At 38.1% G+C, this 8996-nt stretch overlaps 1 non-coding gene across 1 annotated transcript; it reads right to left on the bottom strand.

Annotated features, from left to right (window-relative positions):
• Nucleotides 1-480: 480 nt before the first annotated feature.
• On the bottom strand, nt 481-553 carry TRNAD-GUC (transfer RNA aspartic acid (anticodon GUC)). Its single transcript has one exon. It is a non-coding gene; the product is annotated as a tRNA-Asp (tRNA).
• Nucleotides 554-8996: the final 8443 nt, after the last annotated feature.

Genomic DNA, 8996 nt, shown 5'->3' with positions numbered 1-8996 from the left:
AGGATTAGCTTTATGTTTTTATTGGAAAAGTAATCTTAAATGTAATTGCTTAATTAAAAAAAAATCTGTGAATTCCATAATCTCTAACCAGCCCAGGTACAGTCCTGCCTTTCCTAGAAACACCACAGATATTAGTCCAATATTATTAGAGGTTCTGTTTCATTTATCTACTTATCACTGGGTGATGGAGGCCAACACAGCTATAGACATTATCAGAAAGAACAGTAAAGACATACTAGGAGTCAAAGAAAGCTTTGTCCCCACTATTTTTGAGCTGGCAAAGGCAAAGAAAAATATTAACTAAATTGAGTTAAAAACTGTGAGAGAGAACAGAAAATGAATTTAGCAATATGTAACTCTGGGTAGATATCATCAGTATCAAGATTATATCATTTAATTTCAATCAGTACACCAATTCTTTTTTTTTTTTTTAATTTTATGTATTTAATTTTTTTGGCCTCACTGCTTATGGGATCTTAGTTCCCCAACCTGGGATCAAACCCGGGCCCTCGGCAATGACAGTGCAGAGCCCTAACCACTGGACCACCAGGGAATTCCCAATCAGTACACGAATTCTTATGACACGTCTCTTCCTGTGAAATTGCAGTTATCTCTGTACCTCACAGTGTTTTTACTCTCTGGTTTCTTGCTTTCAGGAACTAGATGAAAAAGTAAGTACTCCAAAAGAGCTAAGGGGTGGCTGGAAAGTCATTTTTGTCGTTGACCTTTCATATCTAGATGTAGCGTGTTCTTTAAGTGATAAAATTTATACTTGAGGAATCATGATAGATTTCAAATTGCTTTGAATTCCCCTAGACTTCAAGGAAAGAAGAAATATTCTCTAAGACTGAAGGTACAGAACACATTTTAGAGGAAGCAGGAAAAATGCTTACTTTGGTGTCTGAATCCTCCCATTTGAAATGCAATCCTTTGGCTTCTTAAGGAAATAGATGGGTTTTTCAGCTTTTCCTCCCAATGAATCTGTCTTTTGGAAAAGTTCCCACAAAAACAAATAAATTTTGATAAAGAGCGTAGACTATCGCATGGTCCAGAAAGAGCCAGGCTAGAGAGAGGCAGGCCGTTAGGGGCTTCTGGGCAGCAAAACTGACAACCTGAGAACCCCAGTCGTGAGGGGAGAGGGTGGAGAGATCTCCCAAGTGGAAGATTCAATGATCAAATGCAAGGTTAAAAAGAATTTGAAAGGGTATACTGTGAAAACATAAATTATACTAGCATAACTCCTACCCATTTGTTGAGCTAAAGGCAAACATGCAGTAGGTTTCTGGGGAGGATACTACAGCAGTGGTACTGGTTTGGTATCTCCCTGAATCCCTATATAGGAAACAGGCAGAGCAACAGGGTGGGAAAACCGAAGAGTTATTGAGAAAATTGTATCTGAACAAAGACATAGAGAAGATGAAAGAATGAGTCGCGTGAATATCAGAGAAAAGAGTAGTCCAAGCAGAGAGCACAGACGGGTCCAGGAGCCTCAGGGCTGGAGGGAGATGTTGGGGAACCGTGACGGAGGGAGAGAGGTAGGAGATGAGGGCAGAGTGGGAGGGAGGAGGGTAGAGCATCCCTGGACTTGGCCTTCACCTCTGTGTAAAGTGGGACCCACTGGAAGATTTTAAACACTGGAGTGGTGAACAATATTTAACGTGATCCCTCTAACTGCCATAATAAGATGTATTTATATGAACTACTCCCAAAGAGCTAAGAAAAAGGACATAGAAAAAGGATAGGATGAAACACCCAAAATTATTTCCACTGGGATTTCGGGGGACAGGAAAAAAGAAACTTGTGTATTTTTTTCCTTCTTTCTTCACCTCTGATTTACTAATGGGAATGAGTTATTTTTTTTAAAATACGTATAATCATATCTATGTCTATATCTTCCTGGATTCTAACTCATAGAATATGCCTCTCACTGCATAAACCATTGTCAGCCACCCTTATTATAAGTCACCCCCCCACACCAGGAACTGTTTTGTATCCTCCCCCAAATCAGTCTTATTCTTGGGCAGCCTTTGTTAGAAAACGAGTTTTCCTCGTTCTGATTTAAATTCTCTTTTCCCATAACTTCTCTCCGACCTGCCTTAGTTTTAATTATTAGGAGATGCAGAGAATGGGCTTCATAATTCTTTCACAAGACTTCTCAGCAGCTTGCTGTAGAAAGGTGCCTGAACTTGGAGAAGTCTAAGGAATATTTTGTCAATTTCACAGCTTAACAAAGGGCTGGTCCTGCCCAGTGGACAGAAGTAAACAAAGACTTAAGAGGAAGAAGTAAGCAAGGAAGGAGATGTAGTGGGAACACGTACTTCTGTAGGATATAAAAAGAAACTTGCATCGTGTGTTGGGTAATCTTATAAAATCGTAGGTAAGGGACACAGGAAAGTTACTGGGAAATGTAAGGTGCTAGTTGGCTACTAAGGGCAGCACCAAAGAAGAATAATTGAGAAATCCAGCCTGGAGAGGACTTAACACCCTCTTATGGGTTTCCAAGTGGACTGCTTCTCCTACAAGAATTATTTTTAGAAATGTTATCTCATATTTTCCGAGCTTGTGTTATTTTTTTCCCTTCTAATTTTATACCTGACTGCCCCGAGTGGGTGTGTGTGTAGGAGGGGTGGGCAGTTAAAGGAGGAAGTGGTAGTTTCAAAACACAAAGGAATACACATCTCTTAGATTCAAGTGTAAGACACCAGCGATCTCTCTTCCCACAAGCTGCTGCCGCTGAGTGGACTTACACAATGCCTTTCACAACGGAAAAGCACTTAATTCACCGCAAACTGTTATAAGAGTGTGCGTTCAATGAAAATAAGGGACTCTCACTTTTATAAATAAATAAATACAGGGTGTGTTGATCGTGCTTGGTGAGAAGAACTGAGAAGGTTGAGAGATAGAGAAGAAAACACGAGAACGCCTTTTTTAAAGCCTTGTTTCTTGTAAGTGAGAAGGTGTGCCTCTCACTGAACCAGCAGTATCCCATCATCTTGGGGAATGCTCTTGATAATACAAAATTTGAGTAAGAAAGCATTTTATGTTTCAGTTTATGTAAGGGGCAGGACTGAAGTTATAAAGAACGGAAAATGTTTCTGTTCTCCAGAAGTCTCTCACGGAAAAACACATGCAAACACAAACCACACATCAAACCTACACGTGCAGACTCATAGGAAAATCACAAATGCTGGTGCAAGGCAGGGTGATCAGAATGAGATCAACAGAGTAGGTGGAAAGAGATTGTGAAAATTAAAAATACATTCATTTCCCAAGAATGATGACTGTTATCCAGAAAGTCAATTTTTTCCCCAAACATGGCCAAAACCCAGAAGAAACACCAGCAAAAAGTCTAACATGTTTTTAAGGCAGATATTATAGTAATAGCCACAAGTACCACTTTAATGTTGGTTCAACTCTTTCTAATTTCTGGGAACAGTGCTAATTATTGTGATGTGCTTTAAGTAAATTAATTCACTCAATCAACCCATCCAATTTGTCAGCGATCACAGTGGATAGTAGAAGAGGATTTGACCCCCAAATGCGTCTGCTTGTCTCTACTATCCAAGCTTTACAACCAGCAGCCTCCAGATTGGCTGGGCATGTCTCTGCAGGTGTATAAAATGACCTACTGGGGTGTGAGAAGAAAATACGAAAGAAGTTCATTTCAGTTTTTGTGTTTCTTTCTTTAAAAATTGTTTTTGTATATGATATAACATATGCATAATATAGTAAGTTTATAAAGTGTATAAATACAAAAATTTACATACTGTAGGTTGTGCTTAAAATATGTGATGATAAGAATGTGCAATCAAAAAGTTTTAAAAAGAATGTTTAAAGTATTAAGCCATATGCCTCCAAAATTCAGACCAACCCAAAAAGCCAGGCACAAATTTCTTTCAAAAGTTCATTTTTAGTACATTTCTATCGATTTGGTTAAGCCAAAGAGAAAGCTCCTTGTAAAATTCAGTTTCCATTTCACATTGTAGAAAAATTGGTAGCAACTCTGCTATCGTAGTTACCCAAATCCTTACAGATTACAGTTGCAAATTACAAGGGTAAAAGGGATGACTGGAAGCAAAATGATATTATTTAGACGTTTGAACTGATGTAGATCAAAACATTTTTTTAATGTTATAAATAGCAAATATTAAAATATTAAAAATTTTTTAAATGTTTTTAAAATATTTTTAATATTTATTTTTTAAATATATTAAAAATTTTTAAATGTTATAAATAGCAAATATTAAAATAGTTATAAAATGTTATAAATAGCAAATATTAAAATAGACTATTAAAATAGTCCTTTTTTAAATGTATATTTAATGTATATTTCACTTTATTGTAACATAACGCATCAGGCAATAAACAAAATTAGGACCCTTCTTCATGACGAAGCGTTCCCCTTCTGCTCAATATTTTCTGTTTAAGAAAATAATCGGAATGCTGTATTTAAGAAAGATACCTCTCATAATGGCTAAGTGTAAACGTTAAAGGGCATAATAAGAAGTTATTATTATTATATTGTGTTAGTTTCCTATTACTGCTGTAATAACCAGCCACAATTTATCATCGTCTATTTCTGGAGGTCAGAAGTTATAAATGTGTTTTATGGGCTAAAATCAAGGTATCTGCAGAGTTGTGTTCTTTCTGGAGGCCTTAGGGGAGAATACGTTTCCTTAACTCTTCCAGCTCCTCAAGGTCAACTGCATTCTTTGGTTTGTGATCATATCCAAAGCAAGTCACTCCAGCCTCTGCTTCTGTCATCAACACCTCCTTCCATTCTGACTCCACAGCCTAGCTCTTGCACTGGTGTCCCCTGGCTAATCCAGGATATCTCCCCATCTCAAGCTCCTCACTTAACCCTACCTGCAAAGTCCCTTTTAACTTGAAAGGTAACGTATTCACCGATTCCAGGGATATTAGGGTATAATATCTTTGGGGAGCCATTATCCAGCCTACTGCACAGTTGGAACTCTGGTCCCCAAAGATTCACGTCCATCTCACACACAAACTGTGTTCATCTCCCCGCAGTGTTCCCCAAAATCTTGACCAGTTACAGCATCCAATCAAATCCAAAATCTCAGTTGACTCTTACCAGTTCAAAAGGCCCAAATCTCATCATCTCAGTCATCTAAATTAGGTATGGTTGAGGCTCTGGGTATAATCCATCATGGGGCAAAATTCCTCTCCATCTGTGGGCCTGTGAAACTGGAAAAAAAAAAGTTATCTCCTTCCCAAATACCATGGTGAGGCAGACATAGGATAACAGTTAATAGCTGTAGATATTCCTGATCCGAAGGAATAAAATGGAAGGAAAAATGTAGTCGCCACTCCCAAGCCATTTCAAACATCCAGCTGGGCAAACTCTATTTAGGGTTCAAGTCCTGGAAATCATCCTCTGTGGCTTTGCCATCTGTCCTCTGGACCTGTGGCTTTGCCCTCAGAGTCCTTGCTTTATTTTGAAAGATAGAATATGCTTGGGGCCAAGTGGTTTCATCAGCCTGTTTCCTGCCTTAAAAAAGTTGGGGGTTTCAGATAGCCTTCCTTCTTTTAACCTTCTCTTTGTCCCTTTCAGTCCAAACTGGTGGTGTTTCCAACGATATAACATTCTAAAAAGCCTTGTGGGTCTCCCATTTGTGTCTGGGGTATTCAGTTCATTAGACAAGAGGCTCCTTCACAGATCATCCCTGGGTAAACACATCTTTATTCCTGGCCTCTACTGAGATGGATGTAGGGATTCACCATTCATACACCTAAGCTCTTCAAAGAGTCCTCTATGTGACTGAACATTCCAACATTTTGGTCCTTTTAAGGCACTAGTAGAATGTTGTCCAGCTACATCCTTGGCTTTCTCTCTAGAGCATACTTTTCTGGCCAGGAATCTCCTAATTTAAACACATTTTGAAATCTGGATAGGCTGAGAATTTCCCAAATCACCAAGTCCTGGTTCCTTTTTGCTTCACACTTCTTTCTTCAACTTATCTCTTTCCTCTCATATTTTCTCTAAGGAGCAAGAAGAAACCAGGTTGCACCTTCAACACTTGGCTTGGAAATTTCCCTAGATAAATATCCATGTTCATCGTTTGCAAGTTCTGCTTTCTGCCTAACCTCAGGACAAAATACAGCGAAAGTTTCTGTCACTCTATTGCAAGAATCTTTTTTCCTCCAGTTTCCAATAACACTGCCCTCATTTCCTTCTGATGCCTCAACAGCAATGATTTCACACTCATATTTCTACCCAAATTCTATTTATGATGATGTAGTTATTGTCTAAGATGATATAGATTTTCTCTGTTGTTCTCCTTTATTTCCTTCTGTGTCTTCACCTGCAGTATATTTCACGTCCATATTTTTACCAATAGTCTGTTTATAATGACCTCAGAGTTTTCTAAGATGATACAGGTTTTTTTCCTACCATACACTTCCCTACTCTTCCAGGCTCTGCCCCTTATCCAATTTGAAAGCCAGTTCTACATTTTTAGATATTTGGTACATGCAGAAGCACCCCACTTTTGGGTACGAAAATCTGTATACCATTGATTGAATGGCTACTGTCTTCAAGCATTGATGAGCTTGAACTCAGCACTTTATAAACACCTTAATTATCTTAACAACCGTCCCAAGAGAAACATTATTATAATTATTTTACAAATGTGAAATACAGTGTAGTATGATATCATAATAATAGGCTTTGGAGTTAGGCAGATATATTATAGATTCAAATTCTGGTTTCATCACTTTTTAACTGCATATTTCTGGAAAAATAATTTCATCTTTTAAAACTTTCTGAGCTTTAATTTCTTCAAAAAAAAAAAAAAAAAGCAGGGCTTCCCTGGTGGCACAGTGGTTGAGAGTCCGCCTGCCGATGCAAGGGACACGGGTTCGTGCCCCGGTCCGGGAAGATCCCACATGCCGCGGAGCGGCTGGGCCCGTGAGCCATGGCCGCTGAGCCTGCGCGTCCGGAGCCTGTGCTCCGCAACGGGAGGGGCCGCAGCAGTGAGAGGCCCGCGTACCGGAAAAAAAAAAAAAAAAAAAAAAAGCAGTGGGAAAAAAACTCCCTTTTTTCTTTCTTTTCTTTTCTTCCTTCCTTCCTTCCTTCCTTCCTTCCTTCCTTCCTTCCTTCCTTCCTTCCTTCCTTCCTTCTTTCCTTCCTTCCTTTCTTTCTCATGAGGCTTACCTAAGATAATATATGTAATATGCTTGCTTAGTGAACACGTAATAAAAGTTGTTATTCTTGTATTTTTGTATTCTGCTGCCACATATGAAATTAATTCACACAGAATAGAATGTTACCAGAGGAGAGGAGGTATATTGTATAAGGATTGCTGGTAATGCAGAATGAAATAGACACATTTAGAGAGACTGGTTATTACAGCTGATAAAGGTTTCTGAAAGAGCTTTGGTGGTTGAAATAACTTTAACTCTCCAAACATTTCCATTGCTTTTCTTAAGGATACTTAATAGTTAGGATATCAGACCTCATGAATTAGTTAGAGAAAAGATAATGGATTCAGGAAAGTTTGTGTCTGATGAAGACTCAAACATGGAGGAGCTCTGTATTTGTATGGGAATTTATTGATACGTAAAGTGCCAATATCAGCTTGAATAAAAAGAAAGTGTTATTATAATCTTCAGTTAAAATATATATTCTAATTATATCCCATGCCTCTAAAGCACTTTATAATTGTTGGTTTGTCAATCCTGGGGGTCTGAAAAGCTCAATACAAATATGGTATGTTAAGTAAAAGGAGAAAAAGGAATCCTCCCAAGACTATACTTATTATTTACAGAAAGAATCGTTTGGTAAAGAAAGAATCATTTAAAACAATGCACTTTAACATAAACCAACCAGGAGTCATCTCAGAACTATCCTCTGGGATCCTGGCTGAAAATAGAAGCTTTATCACTTGTCTTTTGAAAAGGGCACCCTTTGGTCTACAGTTAAGAATCCTTATGACATAATTTGTTGACTATTTTTTTCAACCAGATTTTTAAGCTGTCAGAAAGTGAGGCACTTAATTTATATATGTACGTATAAATACATAATGTGCTGGAGACCTCAAATAATTATCATTTTTGTACATCTAAGATAAGAATTACTAATGAAAATGTTTGCTCTTTTTTTAAAAAAAGCAGCTCTAGGTTTGAGGGGAAAGCACAGAGATTTCTCATGTGCCCCTGCCCACACACACACATACTCTCCCCCATTATGAACATCACTCACCACAACGGTACATTTTTTATGAAGGGTGCACCTATACTGATATATCATAATCACCCAAAGTCTATAGTTTAACTTAGGGTTCACTCTTCATGTTGTACACTTTGTGGGTTTGGACAAAAGTATCATTACACAGATCCGTCATTATAACGTTATATAGAGTATTTTCACTGCCCTAATATTCTCTGTGCTCTACCTAGTCTTCACCCCACCCCACCCGAAACCCTGGCAATCAGTGATTTTTTTTAAATTGTCTCCATAGTTTTGCCTTTTTCAGAATATCATAGAGTTGAAATCCTACAGCATGTAGCTTTTTCAGATTGGCTTCTTTCACTTGTATTGATAATATGCATTTAAAGTTCCTCTGTGTCTCTTCATGGCTTCATAGCTCATTTGCTTTTAGCTCTGAATAATATACCATTACATTCACTCACCCACGGCAGGACATCTTGGTTTTAACAATAATGAATAAAGCTGCTATAAATATGCATATGCAGGTTTTTGTGTGCACATAAGTTTTCATCTTCTTTGGGTGAACGCCAAGAAGTGTGATTGTTGGACTGTAGGGTAAGAGCATGGTTGTTTCATAAGAAATCGATAAGCTTTTTCCAAAGTGGCTGAACCATTCTGCATTCCCACTGACAGTGTATGAGAGTTCCGGTTGCTCCACATCCTCATGGGCATTTGATGTTGTCAGTATTCCAGATTTCGACCATTCTAATAGATACGCAGTGGCATGTCATTGTTGTTTTATTTAGCATCTCCCTGATAACAT

The sequence above is a fragment of the Tursiops truncatus genome, chromosome 20 (assembly GCF_011762595.2).
Source record: "Tursiops truncatus isolate mTurTru1 chromosome 20, mTurTru1.mat.Y, whole genome shotgun sequence".
NCBI classification, from domain to species: domain Eukaryota; kingdom Metazoa; phylum Chordata; class Mammalia; order Artiodactyla; family Delphinidae; genus Tursiops; species Tursiops truncatus.
Note: the sequence above shows the minus strand (reverse complement) of the source record. Positions and strands in the feature narration are given on the sequence as shown.